A 17,440-nucleotide genomic window follows, 5' to 3' on the forward strand; every position below is an offset into this window, starting at 1 on the left:
GAAGGGTGGTCAACTGAGCAGAAAGCAGCTTTGAAAGAGCAAAAAGTCTAATGACCCTGAAGAGCACTGGGAAGTGTTAATAGACGTGGGGTACTTCTGCAGCCTGTCAATGAGTCTCAGGGATTGCTAACAGAATGCTTACAAAACCTACTGAGTTCTATGGTTTTTCCGGTAGTCATGTACAGATGGGAGAGTGGGACCATAAAGAAGGCTGAGCTTTGAAGAACTGATGCTTTTGAATTGTGGTGCTGGAGAAGACTCTTGAGTGTCCCTTGGACAGCAAGGAAATCAGTCAATCCTAAAATAAATCAACCCTGAATATTCTTGGAAGGACTGATGCTGAAGCTGAAGCTCCAATACTTTGGCCAGTTGATCTGAAGAGCTGACTCATTGGCAAAGACTCTGATGCTGGGGAGGATGGAGGGTAGGAGGAGAAGGGGGTGACAGAGGATGAGATGGTTGGATGGCATCACAGCCACAATGGATGCAAGTTTAAGCAAACTCTGGGAAATAGTGAAGGATAGGGAAGCCTGCAATGGTGTGGTCCATGGGCCACAAAGAGTTGGACATGACTTAGCGACTGAACAACAACAACAACAATCTTAAATTCAAGTCTATTTTAATAACTCTGCATCCCCGCCCACCCCCCCACACATTCATTTACTATTTGACATCATATTTTACATCTTTTTGTTTTATTTGTTCCCTAACAACTTATTTGGATATACAAAATTTTACTCCTTTAGTCTTTTATTTTCCTTGGTTGCACTGGGTCTTTGTTGCTGCTCATGGACTTTCCCTAGTTGTGGAGAGCAGGGGCTACTCTTCATTTTAGTATGAGGGCTTCTCATTGCTGTGGCTTCTCTTGCTATAGAGCATGGGCTCTAGGGCATGGTGGCTGCAGCAGTTACTGGCTCACAGGTTTAGTTGCCCTGAAATGAGGTATTTTCCCAGACCAAGGATCCACTCTATGTCCCTGCATTGGTGGGCAAATTCACAACCACTGGACCAGCAGGGAAGTCTCTCCTTTTCTCTTTGTAACCTTCCTGTTAGCTTTTTTTAAAAATATAAATTTATTTATTTTAATTGGAGGCTAATTACTTTACAATATTGTATTGGTTTTGCCATACATTAACATGAATCCGCCACAGGTGTACCTGTTGCTTTATAAATTGTTGATATACTACCTTACCTCTGTACTTGATGTACCATTGAGATTTTTCCTTTTGTAATTTTCACATTTCTAATTGCAATATTTTCTTTTCTACTTAAAGAAGTCCTTTTAACTTTTATTATAAAGCTGGTTTGCTGGAGCTGAACCTCTTTAGTTTTTGCTTGTTTGAAAAACACTTTATCTCATCTTCAAATCTGAAAATAGCCTTGCCAGGTACAGTATTTTGTTTTTTCCATTCATTAATTTGAATATTATTATGCCACACTCTCTTCTGACCTGCAAGGCTTCTGCTGAAGAGTCACCTGATGGTGTCATGGGAGTTCCCTTGTATGTAGCTATCAGTAGTTGTCTTTATCTTGCTGCTTTTAAGACTCTCTCTTTATCTTTAATTTTTTCCATTTTAATTAAAGTGTGCGTGGATGTGGACATCTTTGGGTGCATCTTGTTTGGGACTCTGTGCTTCAGGGACCTGGATGTTTGTTTCCTTCCCCAGGTTAGGAAAATTGTCAGCTATTATATCTTCAGATAAGTTCTTTCCCATCATTATCTCTCTTTTGATTCTAGACTCCTATAATGCAAAAGTGTACTTGAGATTGTCCTAGAGGTCACTTAAAACTTCATTTTACTTAATGCTTTTTTTTTCTTCATCTTAAGTGCTTTCTACTACTGTGTCTTCCAGTTCACTGATTACTTCCTTTTTTTCAGTTCAGTCGCTCAGTCCTGTCTGACCCTTTGCGACCCCATGAACTGCAGCACACCAGGCCTCCCTGTCCATCACCAACTCCTGAGTCCACCCAAACCCATGTCCATGAGGTGGAGAGCTAGGGGTCTTCCTATTCCATCATCTTGGCCATGAAACACAATACAAATTTAATTCAAGTCTGTTTAAATTACAAAGAAATGCTTTTGTGTAATGTGTTTTTAAAACAATTAACATGTAAATCTTTAAATTGTGCTGATTGAAAACAGGATTGATATTTATTAATTTCCATAAAAATAGAACCACAAATATTTGGAGTAGTAATACCAACAATTGATTTATTAGAAATAAGTATGTGAGCACATCTGATCAAGGGATGTATAGAGAAAAGTAGTGGAAAACGAAGGCTAAAAGAGACCTAAAGAGACCCACATATCCCACATATGTGGGATAAAGAGTGTTGTTGAAAAGGCAACCCGAAATCTGGTCTCCCTAGGGTGATAGCTGCCCCTGAGGCTTTCAGGCAAATGCATAAAAGCTCAGTTCCTGGCACCCTTCACTCTGAGAACTCTGCTGGGGCTTAACCCATTCTAACCCATGTGAATTCCACTGAAGCAGGTGACATTTATTATTGCTGTGGAGTGATATTTCATGCAATAAGACTGTTACAAGACTAGATGTTAGGCAGCCTAAAGAAAGTGGTTGAAAATATTAGGACCATTGTCTAGAGTAAAGGAATCAGATTTAGAGAGACAAAAGCAGTTGTGTGCTGGATCCACTTGTACCTGCCCCTTTGCCATTCCATGCAACTCCACACTCAATGATGTCACCTTGTACCATGAAATACACCTTGGGGGAGTACATACACAGAAATTGGCAAGCACTGCAAATAAGGACTATTTATTCATTTACTTATTTATCTACATATTAGGTATATATATATATGGGCATTTGAGCTGGGTTACCAGCACACCACTGAACCACATTCATACATATGAGCTATCCCAGTAGAACAGAAACTGCTGTCTGGGAAAGGAGAGTATAAAGAAGTGGGAACCATCATTAGCTCTCACTGTGCCAAGGATCCCTAAGACCTTCCAGAGGAGGTTCTATGTTGGCCCAGATCCTCACCGGTGTAAGTATCTGAGGCATTAAAGAGGGTTATTCACGGCCACCCCGAACTGATCCTTCAGCACACCTGCCTGATATTTGTCATTTGTTCGCTTTGTTAAACACTTTGAGAAGCTACACTTTGCCTTGATATGCTGAGGTCTAGAACTGCACAAAGGAAAAAGACAATTCCCAGACCACAGAAAATTTAAAATCAATAGGAGAAACACGGTCAGGTAATCAAATTTTCTCCTATTCTTGAGATACGTGTTTTGATGATTAGATCCCTTGTGAAATCAGAGGAAATAAATGACATATGGGGAGAAGACTTTCGCAAGCACATGGTTGACATAGTGCGCAGATGGTGAACAGTATCCTGAGTAGGGTCAGCTCTCTCGGGAACACAGCAGGGAGAAGCAAGTAAATTCTCCATGAAACTGAAGCTCTCTGGATCCAGCCTGGTGGAACCGGCATGAGGCAGTTTGGAGAAGTTGCTTTAGATTTGATTTGGTAAACAAATAGCTATCAGTACTCACAATGTACCCATAGACCACACCACAAACATTGAGCTCCTCAGCATCTCTCCTCTGGCTCCTAGAAGAAAAATTCCTCTTTACTCCCAAATATCCAGTGTCCATCATCATCTCTAAGCTGGTCCTCATCAGCTCCTCTTAATAATCACATAATATTTATGTTGCTTCATTTTTATAACCTTTTCTTGCTACAAGCTTCTCAGCATATGGCACATACATTATTCCCCTGCCCCCCAAATGGCATTTTCATGACTATTTTGGTGTCTTCCATCTCCTTAAGGAGGATGGCCTTCCTCAGGGCATGATCTATTCTCAAAATGGCTGTTTGGTCACAGACTGATCTGGCTTTAGTAGCTGCCCACAGCAGGAACATCTTCACACACCTCTACTGGGTTTCTGTTCCACGATTGTATTTTTAGGACAACTTTAGTCACTACTTAGAAGGTAACAGGAATAAAAACAGGAGAGGAATTTCCCCTGTTAAATAAATTCAGAGGTGAGAAGTATCAATCCTGGAAGGGCAGAGAACACTCAAGTCCCAAGAACTTGTGACTTACTTTGTGCTGGATCTCAGTTATGCCCTGTTAAAAATGCAGATCTCGAAAGTTGTTGATCAGTATACTTCATTATTTCACGGATTCCTGAATTTGCAACTCCCTGAGTTTTGCACCAAGCTCCTCTCTTGAGAATGCAGATGGACATGGGAGTCAACTTCAGTCATAGTGAGAGAGGGCATTGAAAGGGTATGCCCTTGAGTTTGGCCTTCATAGTATTAAAAAACTCCTTTTACAAATAGCAATTTTGGATATTGATTCAGGGGGAAAAGAGACCTTTGTCCACTAAACCACCTGTGTTTCTTCTAGAAACTGGAACAACTGAACTTTTCTTTCTTCTTCTCCATTAGCTCTTAGAATTTGGGCCCACTGCTCCTCCCCCCACTCCATTAATCTTGCCTGGAAAATCCCATGGATGGAGAAGTCTGGTGGGCTGCAGTCCATGGGGTCACTAAGAGTCGGACACTACTGAGCGACTGAGCAGCAGCAGCAGCAGCAGATCCTCCTTCCATGTGACCTCACAACTCCTCTTTCTTATGTAGTACAATAGATAATGGGACTATATTATGAACTCCTCAGCCTTCAGCTGGCCTGGATACATGGTGCACAAGTGTTTTAGGTCTTTACCAGAATTTTTTCACTGTTGCCTAGAAAGAAATTGACAAGGGACACAATAAATATTGATGAGGTTACAAAACCTATATTATACTACCCTACTCCTTATTCTGTAGTCAAAACAATAGGACATAGCTACCTGCTCAAGGAAAGCCTTTGTTCTGCTCCTCCCCTGATTCCCTGTCCATAGTCACAAAAGTATTTTCAAAGGTAAGTTCATAAATAACTCATTCTTAAAACCAACACAAATGCAGAATAAATTATTCTTTCCATTCTGTTTGTGTATTGGCTTAATTTTGGACAACAAGATGTTAATCATTACCATACTAATTTAATTTTCTCTACTGCTTAATGGGTCTATCTTGCTCCTGAAATTAAGGCTTCATTCAGATAGCAAGTCATACCTTGCTTATCTTTATTTATATATATATATCCAAAATTCCTGACATCAGAATGGAATGGGATGAAGTAGGAACCAAAATCAAATGATAATTTGAAAGAAATGTTTGCATATATTTTGGGTTTTCCTCTGTCTCCATGAATAGGCATGAGATTCTGGAAGAACTTCCCAAGTATGAGGACCTTAAACCACACTGGTGCTAGCCACACAGTCTTCTGCTTGCTGGGCATCCCTGGCCTTGAAGACCACTACATGTGGATTTCCATCCCCTTTGTTATTTCCTATGCTGCTGCCTTGCTTGGAAACAGCCGGTTCCTCTTCATTATCCTCACCGAACGCAGCCTCCATGAACCCATGTACCTCTTCCTCTGCATGCTGTCCGGAGCAGACCTTGTCCTCTCTGCATGCAGAGTCCCTCAGGCCTTGGCGATCCTCTGGTTCCATGCTGGAGACCTCTCCCTGGATCGCTGCATTTGTCAGGTATTCTTCCTCTCTTCCACTTTCATTTACAAGTCTGGGATCTTGCTGGTGATGGCATTTGACTGCTACATTGCCATATGCTACCCCCTGTGATACACCACTGTTCTTACACATACACTGATAGGGAAAGTTCATATATCCATCTTCCTAAGAAGTTATTGTACAGTTTTCCTGTAATATTTCTTCTGAAAAGACTGACTTTTTATAAAAGTAACATCCTCCCAAACACTGCTTGTAAACATTGTCCTGGCAAAAATTTCCTGCAACGATATCCAATGAAACGCTGGAGAAGGAAATGGCTATCCACTCCAGTATTCTGGCCTGGAGAATTCCATGGACTGTATATAGTCCATGGGGTCGCGAAGAGTTGAACATATCTGAGCGACTTTCACACAGAACATCTGGTTTGATTTTTTGTCCTAATGTCGACCTTGGTCTTAGATGTTGTGCTAATCTTTGTTTCATATATGCCTATTCTCCGTGCTGTCTTCCACATCCCTTCCCAAGATGCTCCTCACAAAGTTCTCAACACGTGTGGCTCCCATATCTGTGTCATCATCCTCTTTTATGGACCTGGGATCTTCTCAGTTCTCACTCAGTGGTTTGGATACCACATTCCACTCCATATTTACATTCTTCTGGCCAATGTCTATATTCTCATTGCACCTACATTCAATCCCACGGTTTATGGGATTAAGACCAAGCAGATTCGGGACCTGGTAGTTCATTTGCTGTTTCCAAAGCAGATATGACTATAATAATGGAAACTACCCTTGTGCTTTCCTCAATAATGCTCATCATGCTTTAGGTTAGCTTTTGTATCAAGATGTGGAAGGGTACAGTGGAAATACTAATCAAATAACTCTGTATCTTGTTGTCATAGAGCAATTTTATCAGGGATGGGTTTGTAAATGTTTCTTGCAAAGTCTTTAATAACTCATTAGATATCACTGCCTTTGGGGTCTTAGTTCACTTTCTTATACATAGAATTCATAACTAGATTAGTTCACCTCCCTACTCCTAGGCTGGAGGTTAGTAATGCCCTGGAAACAGTGACCTTTCCTGGGTAATTGTTAAACTCTTATTTACTAGGGTATTCTATGCTTTGAATGGCTACATTTGTTTTATTCCTCTCATTCAGACATTTTCCTGCCATTTGCCCCCATGTTGTAGCTTTCATCATATTTTTGCTTTTTAGACAATTATAAAATTCATATATATCTTAAAATTCATATGTATTCACCGTTAACATAATGTTACCATAAATAATGAACATATGTATCAGTAAATCTTTATCCTTTCAAAACATTAAACATAGCAAATGTTTACTAATTCTTTCATTTTATTTATATTATCAACTGTTTGGAAGAAGGTACTCAACACGAGAGCAAATATAGTATAAACATATAAGAGTACACTGAGCAAGCATATGTAAAAAACTCACTGATATATGTAGAGGTGTAGCCAACGTGGCAGAGTCAGGAGACCCTAAGCTCACCTGCTTCCATGGGCAATCCCAAATTGCAACCATTTACAGAACAGCTATCAATGAAAATGACCCTAAGACCAGCAGAAAAGCATCTCCACAACTAAAGATGTAATGAAAGAACCACAACAAGATGCGTAGTGGTGTCCTGTGTCTCCTGCATTGCAGGCGGATTCTTTACCATTGAGCAACCAGAAAAGCCCAGGAGAAAGAGAGGGTAGGATAAATTGAGAGAGTAGTGTTGACATATATGCACCACCATTTGTAAAATAGATAGCTAGTGGGATGCTGCTGTATAACACAGGGAGGTCAGCATGGTGCTCTGTGATAACCTAGAGGAGTGGAACAGGGAGGAGGCGGGAGGGAAACTTAAAAGGGAAGGGATATATGTATACTTATGGCTGATTCACATTGTATGGCAGAAACCAACAAAACCTTGTAAAGCAATTATCCTCAATTAAAAATATATATTTTAAAAAAGGTCTCTCTATTTTTCTGTATTTTCTCTCTCTTCTCCAGTGGGATAACTCTGTTGAAACATCTATGGTCTATTTCTGCAAGTGGGGGCACCTTGGTCCAGGGGTAAATGCATTTGTACTTTTGTCCTATGTGGAAAGATTCCCTTTGTACAGGCTATACTATTTTTCATTCCTCCCAGCAATATTTGAGAGTAACTTAGTCCTCACACGATGCCTTCAGACTATATTGTCAAGCTTTCAGACATTTTCAATTGGATAGTGTTTCCAATAAGGCTGACTATCTGCACAAATGCATGCCAATAATCCTTCCCTATCCAACCCCTCCACTGTCCACACAAGCCAATTCCTCCTTCATGAGGTGCAGTCTGTTCCCCACTCCCTTGCACCTGTGATCACCTCATGACTTTCTTTGGCCAGTGGAATAATGTGGAAGTATTATATCCTCTGCCCTGTGGATTCAGAGTGAAGTGAAGCAGGAACAACAGTCAGAAGGGGGATATACATCAAGAAACAACTGAAATGAGGGATTTTAAATAATTACGAATGAAGCTACTGACACATATATTGTTAGGCTGTTGGCTCTTGGACTATAAAGTCCAATAACACCCAGATCAAGAAATACAACTTGCTCTGACATACCCACAGCCATGTCCACGTGCCCCATCAAAGAGTCCCAAAGCTATCACTGGCATACTTAACATATCTAATTACATGTACATTCATGTCTTTCAACAATTTGCATTCAAATGCTGCCATTTCACCTACAACAACCATCTGAATATGTCATTTGTCTCTGTGACTTTACTGGAATTATGTTTGTCTAGTCAAGAAAAAACCTCTGTATGTCCAGTAGCATATCTAAATCTTTATTTTTCCATTACTCACACCTAGAAACATATTATTGCTAGTTAGCATTAAAAATGACAAATTTCTCCTCCTTTTAGGAAAACCACCAACACCAGTGGTGTTAATACAACCTGGAAACGATTCTCTCACCATATTTAACAACACCTGTTCTAGTCCCAGCCCCCTAGTTCTGTTTTTTTTTTTTTTTTTTTTTTTTTAAACGGAGTGCCAGAGGTCCTGCAGAGAATGTACCAGCACTCTGGTCCAAACTGTGGCTGATTTTGGTGGATCTGAAGCTGAAAAGACCTTGCCACTGTGAGGAGCATCCTGCTGCTGCTGTTTCTGAGTGGCTTCAGTCGTGTCCAACTCTGTGCGACCCCATAGACGGCAGCCCACCAGGCTCCCCATCCCTGGGATTCTCCAGGCAAGAACACTGGAGTGGGTTGCCATTTCCTTCTCCAATGCATGAAAGTGAAAAGTGAAAGTGAAGTCGCTCAGTCATGTCCAACTCTTCGCGACCCCATCCTAAGAGGCTGGTAAAAGGACCATCCAATGACGAAGATCAAGACTCAGCATCCTGGGACTGCAATCACCTTGATCAGATCAGATCAGATCAGTCGCTCAGTCGTATCCGACTCTTTGCAACCCCATGAATCGCAGCATGCCAGGCCTTCCCGTCCATCACCAACTCCCGGAATTCACTCAGACTCATGTCCATTGAGTCAGTGATGCCATCCAGCCATCTCATCCCCTGTCGTCCCCTTCTCCTCCTGCCCCCAATCCCTCCCAGCATCAGAGTCTTTTCCAATGAGTCAAATCTTTGCATGAGGTGGCCAAAGTACTGGAGTTTCAGCTTTAGCATCATTCCTTCCAAAGAAATCCCAGGGCTGATCTCCTTCAGAATGGACTAGTTGGATCTCCTTGCAGTCCAAGGGACTCTCAAGAGTCTTCTCCAACACCACAGTTCAAAAGCATCAATTCTTCGGTGCTCAGCCTTCTTCACAGTCCAACTCTCACATCCATACATGACCACAGGAAAAACCATAGCCTTGACTAGACGAACCTTTGTTGGCAAAGTAATGTCTCTGCTTTTCAATATGCTATTTAGGTTGGTCATAACTTTCCTTCCAAGGAGTAAGCGTCTTTTAATTTCATGGCTGCAGTCACCATCTGTAGTGATTCTGGAGCCCAGAAAAATAAAGTCTGACACTGTTTCCACTGTTTCTCCATCTATTTCCCATGAAGTGATGGGACTGGATGCCATGATCTTCGTTTTCTGAATGTTGAGCTTTAAGCCAACTTTTTCACTCTCCTTTTTCACTTTCATCAAGAGGCTTTTGAGTTCCACTTCACTTTCTGCCATAAGGGTGGTGTCATCTGCATATCTGAGGTTATTGATATTTCTCCCGGCAATCTTGATTCCAGCTTGTGTTTCTTCCAGTCCAGTGTTTCTCATGATGTACTCTGCATATAAGTTAAATAAGCAGGGTGACAATATACAGCCTTGACGAACTCCTTCTCCTATTTGGAACCAGTCTGTTTTTCCATGTCCAGTTCTAACTGTTGCTTCCTGACCTGCATACAAATTTCTCAAGAGGCAGATCAGGTGATCTGATATTCCCATCTCTTTCAGAATTTTCCAGAGTTTATTGTGATCCACACAGTCAAAGGCTTTGGCATAGTCAATAAAGCAGAAATAGATGTTTTTCTGGAACACTCTTGGTTTTTTGATGATCCAGCAGATGTTGGCAATTTGATCTCTGGTTCCTCTGCCTTTTCTGAAACCAGCTTGAACATCACGAAGTTCATGGTTCACATATTGCTGAAGCCTGGCTTGGAGAATTTTGAGCATTACTTTACTAGTGTGTGAGATGAGTGCAATTGTGTGGTAGTTTGATCATTCTTTGGCATTGCCTTTCTTTGGGATTGGAATGAAAACAGACCTTTTCCAGTCCTGTGGCCACTGCTGAGTTTTCCAAATTTCCTGGCATATTGAGTGCAGCACTTTCACAGCATCATCTTTCAGGATTTGGAATAGCTCAACTGGAATTCCATCACCTCCATTAGCTTTGTTCGTAGTGATGCTTTCTAAGGCCCACTTGACTTCACATTCCAGGATGTCTGGCTCTAGGTGAGTGATCACACCATCGTGATTATCTGGGTCGTGAAGATCTTTTTTGCAGTTCTTCTGTGTATTCTTGCCATCTCTTCTTAATATCTTCTGCTTCTGGTAGGTCCATACCATTTCTGTCCTTTATGGAGCTCATCTTTGCATGAAATATTCCTTTGGTATCTCTGATTTTCTTGAAGAGATCCCTAGTCTTTCCCATTTTGTTGTTTTCCTCTATTTCTTTGCATTGATTGCTGAAGAAGGCTTTCTTATCTCTTCTTGCTATTCTTTGTAACTCTGCATTCAGATGTTTATATCTTTCCTTTTCTCTTTTCCTTTTTGCTTCTCTTATTTTCACAGCTATTTGTAAGGCCTCCCCAGACAGCCATTTTCCTTGTTTGCATTTCTTTTCTATGGGAATGGTCTTGATCCCTGTCTCCTGTACAATGTCACGAACCTCATTCCATAGTTCATCAGGCACTCTATCTATCAGATCTAGGCCCTTAAATCTATTTCTCACTCCCACTGTATAATCATAAGGGATTTGATTTAGGTCATCACCTTGAGGAAGCCTGGAAAATGCCTTTGGAATGCAGCCGGCAGTTCATGAGTGCGTGCATTATACATCACTTCAGTCACGTCTGACTCTGTGCGATACTTTGGACCGTAGCCTGCCAGGCTCCTATGTCCATGGGATTCTCCAGGCAAGAACAGTGGAGTGGGTTGCTATGCTCTTATCCAGCCAGCAGTTCATAGTCCTGGACAAATTCTGTAGGTAACATCCACCACTCCACATAAATGATCTCTGCGTTCTCATCACCCTCTCTAATCTGTCTCCAACTCTCCACACAAGGAAGCCCCAGGTGCTGCACGTTTCAGGAGGAAACATGAGCCCAGGCAGCCTCCCAGCAAACTTTTACTCACCTTCTGTTCTCATTCACAGAAACTCCAGCAACTAAAAGTTCACCCACTCAATGCCCACAATGTTCAGGGTTTTGACAACTTCCTCATCTGCATTTTTCTAACTCTACAAGAGACACCAGCTTCTATAGTTCCACAAGAAATCTACCACTAGATCAAAATGTGAAACACTAAATTCACCAACCTTAAAGTTCTAACTCCCCAGACATTTTTATATTTTTGTGACCTTTAAGGCAACTTAGACAAACCTCGTTCCACAATCTACCTTATCCCCCATCCCATTTGTTTTAATTTATTCACAGACACATTGGGTGTTTTTAAGTAAATTAAAAATATATATTCTTTGGTCTATAGTTGATTTAGAATGTTATTTTAGTTTCTACTGTACAAGAAAGTGAATCAGATATACACACACTCATATATATCCCCTCTTTTCAACCTTTTTTATCCATATATATCTATATAGGTCACTACAGAGTGGAGAAGAGTTCCTTGTGCTGTAGAAAAGGTCCTTGAGCACGTGCATGCTCCATCACTCGTCATATCAGATTCTTTGCAACCCCATGGACTGGAGCCCACTAGGCTCTTCTGTCCATGGGATTCTTCGGGCAAGAATACTGGAGTGAGTTGCCATGCCCTCCTCCGGGGATCTTCCCGAGCCAAGGATCAAACCTGAATCTCTTATGTCTCCTGCATTGGCAACTGGGTTCTTTACCACTAGTACCCCTGGGAAGCCCAGAAAAGGTCCTTATTGGTTTTCTATTTTATATACACTTTATATTTTGTAATTAATCACTGTTATCTCTCCATTGCAGTACCTGCAGCATTTTACTCGTCTGTCATTTTTGCCATCTCTTGCCCAAACAGATAGGAACTCAATTAGCATGAAGAAAGAACTTCTTAGGAAAGAATGCTTTTCCTCCATGGAATTCACATGGATTGAACAATAAGAAACCAGAGGGCTCACTTTGTAAGATCCCTGCACAACCACAAACAAGACACTTTTTCTATAATTCAGAGGGTTTTATTTCATTTTACTTAATGTCATGAGCTATTTAATTGAAAAAATCATGCTGGGATGTTAGTAAATGCCACCCATAATCTATGCTGTTTCTCTTAAGATTGGTATTAGTAAAAGATATACAATCTAAATATAAATATATTTCTAAGTAAAAACAATTCACTAGAATGACATCTCAATAAAAATTTATATATTTATATAAAACTACAAAAGAGCAAAAAGGATATTGTTTTAAAATGATGAAATAGACAAGTTTCTTTCCTTTTTTTTTTTAAATTTTATTTTTAAACCTGAAACACTGTATTAGTTTTGCCAAACATCAAAACGAATCCGCCACAGGTATACATATGCTTCCCATCCTGAACCCCCCTCCCTCCTCCCTCCCCACACCATCCCTCTGGGTCGTCCCAGTGCACCAGCCCCAAGCATCCAGTATCGTGCATCGAACCTGGACTGGCAACTCGTTTCATACATGATATTACACGTTTCAATGCTATTCTCCCAAATCTTCCCACCCTCTCCCTCTCCAACAGAGTCCATAAGACTGTTCTATACATCAGTGTCTCTTTTGCTGTCTCGTACACAGGGATATTGTTACCATCTTTCTAAATTCCATATATATGTGTTAGTATACTGTATTGGTGTTTTTCTCTCTGGCTTACTTCACTCTGTATAATAGGCTCCAGTTTCATCCACCTCATTAGAAGTGATTCAAATGTATTCTTTTTAATGGCTGAGTAATACTCCATTGTGTATATGTACCACTGCTTTCTTATCCATTCATCTGCTGATGGACATCTAGGTTGCTTCCATGTCCTGGCTATTATAAACAGTGCTGCGATGAACATTGGGGTACATGTGTCTCTTTCCCTTCTGGTTTCCTCTGTGTGTATGCCCAGCAGTGGGATTGCTGGATCATAAGGCAGTTCTATTTCCAGTTTTTTAAGGAATCTCCACACTGTTCTCCATAGTGGCTGTACTAGTTTGCATTCCCACCAACAGTGTAAGAGGGTTCCTTTTTCTCCACACCCTCTGCAGCATTTATTGCTTGTAGACTTTTGGATTGCAGCCATTCTGACTGGTGTGAAATGATACCTCATAGTGGTTTTGATTTGCATTTCTCTGATAATGAGTGATGTTGAGCATCTTTTCATGTGTTTGTTAGCCATCTGTATGTCTTCTTTGGAGAAATGTCTATTTAGTTCTTTGGCCCATTTTTTGATTGGGTCATTTATTTTTCTGGAATTGAGCTGTAGGAGTTGCTTGTATATTTTTGAGATTAGTTGTTTATTAGTTGCTTCATTTGCTATTATTTTCTCCCATTCTGAAGGCTGCCTTTTCACCTTGCTAATAGTTTCCTTTGATGTGCAGAAGCTTCCCATTTGTTTACTTTTGCTTTTATTTCCAATATTCTGGGAGGTGGGTCATAGAGGATCCTGCTGTGATGTATGTCAGAGAGTGTTTTGCCTATGTTCTCCTCTAGGAGTTTTATACTTTCTGGTCTTACGTTTAGATCTTTAATCCATTTTGAGTTTATTTTTGTGTATGGTGTTAGAAAGTGTTCTAGTTTCATTCTTTTAAAAGTGGTTGACCAGATTTCCCAGCACCACTTGTTAAAGAGATTGTCTTTAATCCATTGTATATTCTTGCCTCCTTTGTCAAAGATAAGGTGTCCATAGGTGCGTGGATTTATCTCTGGGCTTTCTATTTTGTTCCATTGATCTATATTTCTGTCTTTGTGCCAGTACCATACTGTCTTGATAACTGTGGCTTTGTAGTAGAGGCTGAAGTCAGGTAGGTTGATTCCTCCAGTTCCATTCTTCTTTCTCAAGATCGCTTTGGCTATTCGAGGTTTTTTGTATTTCCATACAAATTGCGAAATTATTTGTTCTAGCTCTGTGAAGAATACCGTTGGTAGCTTGATAGGGATTGCATTGAATCTATAAATTGCTTTGGGTAGTATACTCATTTTCACTATATTGATTCTTCCAATCCATGAACATGGTATATTTCTCCATCTCTTAGTGTCCTCTTTGATTTCTTTCACCAGTGTTTTATAGTTTTCCATATATAGGTCTTTAGTTTCTTTAGGTAGATATATTCCTAAGTATTTTATTCTTTCCGTTGCAATGGTGAATGGAATTGTTTCCTTAATTTCTCTTTCTGTTTTCTCATTATTAGTGTATAGGAATGCAAGGGATTTATGGGTGTTGATTTTATATCCTGCAAATTTACTATAGTCATTGATTAGTTCTAGTAATTCTCTGGTGGAGTCTTTAGGGTTTTCTATGTAGAGGAACATGTCATCTGCAAATAGTGAGAGTTTTACTTCTTTTCCAATTTGGATTCCCTTTATTTCTTTTTCTGCTCTGATTGCTGTGGCCAAAACTTCCAAAACTATGTTGAATAGTAACGGTGAAAGTGGGCACCCTTGTCTTGTTCCTGACTTTAGAGGAAATGCTTTCAATTTTTCACCATTGAGGATAATGTTTGCTGTGGGTTTGTCATATATAGCTTTTATTATGTTGAGGTATGTTCCTTCTATTCCTGCTTTCTGGAGAGTTTTTATCATAAATGGATGTTGAATTTTGTCAAAGGCTTTCTCTGCATCTATTGAGATAATCATATGGTTTTTCTTTTTCAATTTGTTAATGTGGTGTATTACATTGATTGATTTGTGGATATTGAAGAATCCTTGCATCCCTGGGATAAAGCCCACTTGGTCATGGTGTATGATCTTTTTAATGTGTTGTTGGATTCTGATTGCTAGAATTTTGTTAAGGATTTTTGCATCTATGTTCATCAGTGATATTGGCCTGTAGTTTTCTTTTTTTTGTGGGATCTTTGTCAGGTTTTGGTATTAGGGTGATGGTGGCCTCATAGAATGAGTTTGGAAGTTTACCTTCCTCTGCAATTTTCTGGAAGAGTTTGAGCAGGATAGGTGTTAGCTCCTCTCTAAATTTTTGGTAGAATTCAGCTGTGAAGCCGTCTGGACCTGGGCTTTTGTTTGCTGGAAGATTTTTGATTACAGTTTCAATTTCCGTGCTTGTGATGGGTCTGTTAAGATTTTCTATTTCTTCCTGGTCGAGTTTTGGAAAGTTGTACTTTTCTAAGAATTTGTCCATTTCTTCCACGTTGTCCATCTTATTGGCATATAATTGTTGATAGTAGTCTCTTATGATCCTTTGTATTTCTGTGTTGTCTGTTGTGATCTCTCCATTTTCATTTCTAATTTTATTGATTTGATTTTTCTCCCTTTGTTTCTTGATGAGTCTGGCTAATGGTTTGTCAATTTTATTTATCCTTTCAAAGATCCAGCTTTTAGCTTTGTTGATTTTTGCTATGGTCTCTTTTTTTCTTTTGCATTTATTTCTGCTCTAATTTTTAAGATTTCTTTCCTTCTACTAACCCTGGGGTTCTTCATTTCTTCCTTTTCTAGTTGCTTTAGGTGTAGAGTTAGGTTATTTATTTGACTTTTTTCTTGTTTCTTGAGGTATGCCTGTATTGCTATGAACTTTCCCCTTAGGACTGCTTTTACAGTGTCCCACAGGTTTTGGGTTGTTGTGTTTTCATTTTCATTAGTTTCTATGCAAATTTTGATTTCTTTTTTGATTTCTTCTGTGATTTGTTGGTTATTCAGCAGCGTGTTGTTCAGCCTCCATATGTTGGAATTTTTAATAGTTTTTCTCTTGTAATTGAGATCTAATCTTACTGCATTGTGGTCAGAGAAGATGCTTGGAATGATTTCTATGTTTTTGAATTTACCAAGTCTAGCTTTATGGCCCAGGATGTGATCTATCCTGGAGAAGGTTCCATGTGTGGTTGAGAAAAAGGTGAAATTCATTGTTTTGGGATGAAATGTCCTATAGATATCAATTAGGTCTAACTGGTCTATTGTATCGTTTAAAGTTTGTGTTTCCTTGTTAATTTTCTGTTTAGTTGATCTATCCATAGGTGTGAGTGGGGTATTAAAGTCTCCCACTATTACTGTGTTATTGTTAATTTCTCCTTTCATAGTTGTTAGCATTTGTCTTACATATTGTGGTGCTCCCGTGTTGGGTGCATATATATTTATAATTGTTATATCTTCTTCTTGGATTGATCCTTTGATCATTATGTAGTGACCTTCTTTGTCTCTTTTCACAGCCTTTGTTTTAAAGTTATTTTATCTGATATGAGTATTGTTACTCCTGCTTTCTTTTGGTCCCTATTTGCATGGAAAATCTTTTTCCAGCCCTTCACTTTCAGTCTGTATGTGTCCCCTGATTTGAGGTGGGTCTCTTGTAGACAACATATGTAGGGGTCTTGTTTTTGCATCCATTCAGCCAGTCTTTGTCTTTTGGTTGGGGCATTCAACCCATTTACGTTTAAGGTAATTACTGATAAGTATGATCCCGTTGCCATTTACTTTATTGTTTTGGGTTCGAATTTATACACCGTTTTTGTGTTTCCTGTCTAGAGAATATCCTTTAGTATTTGTTGGAGAGCTGGTTTGGTGGTGCAGAATTCTCTCAGCTTTTGCTTGTCGGAAAAGCTTTTGATTTCTCCTTCATACTTGAATGAGATTCTTGCTGGGTACAATAATCTGGGCTGTAGGTTATTTTCTTTCATCACTTTAAGTATGTCTTGCCATTCCCTCCTGGCTTGAAGAGTTTCTATTGAAAGATCAGCTGTTATCCTTATGGGAATTCCCTTGTGTGATATTTGTTGTTTTTCCCTTGCTGCTTTTAATATTTGTTCTTTGTGTTTGATCTTTGTTAATTTGATTACTATGTGTCTTGGGGTGTTTCGCCTTGGGTTTATCCTGTTTGGGACTCTCTGGGTTTCTTGGACTTGGGTGATTATTTCCTTCCCCATTTTAGGGAAGTTTTCAACTATTATCTCCTCAAGTATTTTCTCATGGTCTTTCTTTTTGTCTTCTTCTTCTGGGACCCCCTATGATTCGAATGTTGTAGCGTTTAATATTGTCCTGGAGGTCTCTGAGATTGTCCTCATTTCTTTTAATTTGTTT

General features: G+C 39.7%; 1 pseudogene; it reads left to right on the forward strand.

The window, feature by feature from the left end:
* Positions 1–5,260: 5,260 nt before the first annotated feature.
* Positions 5,261–6,392, forward strand: LOC102406928 (annotated as a pseudogene).
* Positions 6,393–17,440: the final 11,048 nt, after the last annotated feature.

Source organism: Bubalus bubalis, chromosome 16, assembly GCF_019923935.1.
Source record: "Bubalus bubalis isolate 160015118507 breed Murrah chromosome 16, NDDB_SH_1, whole genome shotgun sequence".
NCBI lineage: Eukaryota > Metazoa > Chordata > Mammalia > Artiodactyla > Bovidae > Bubalus > Bubalus bubalis.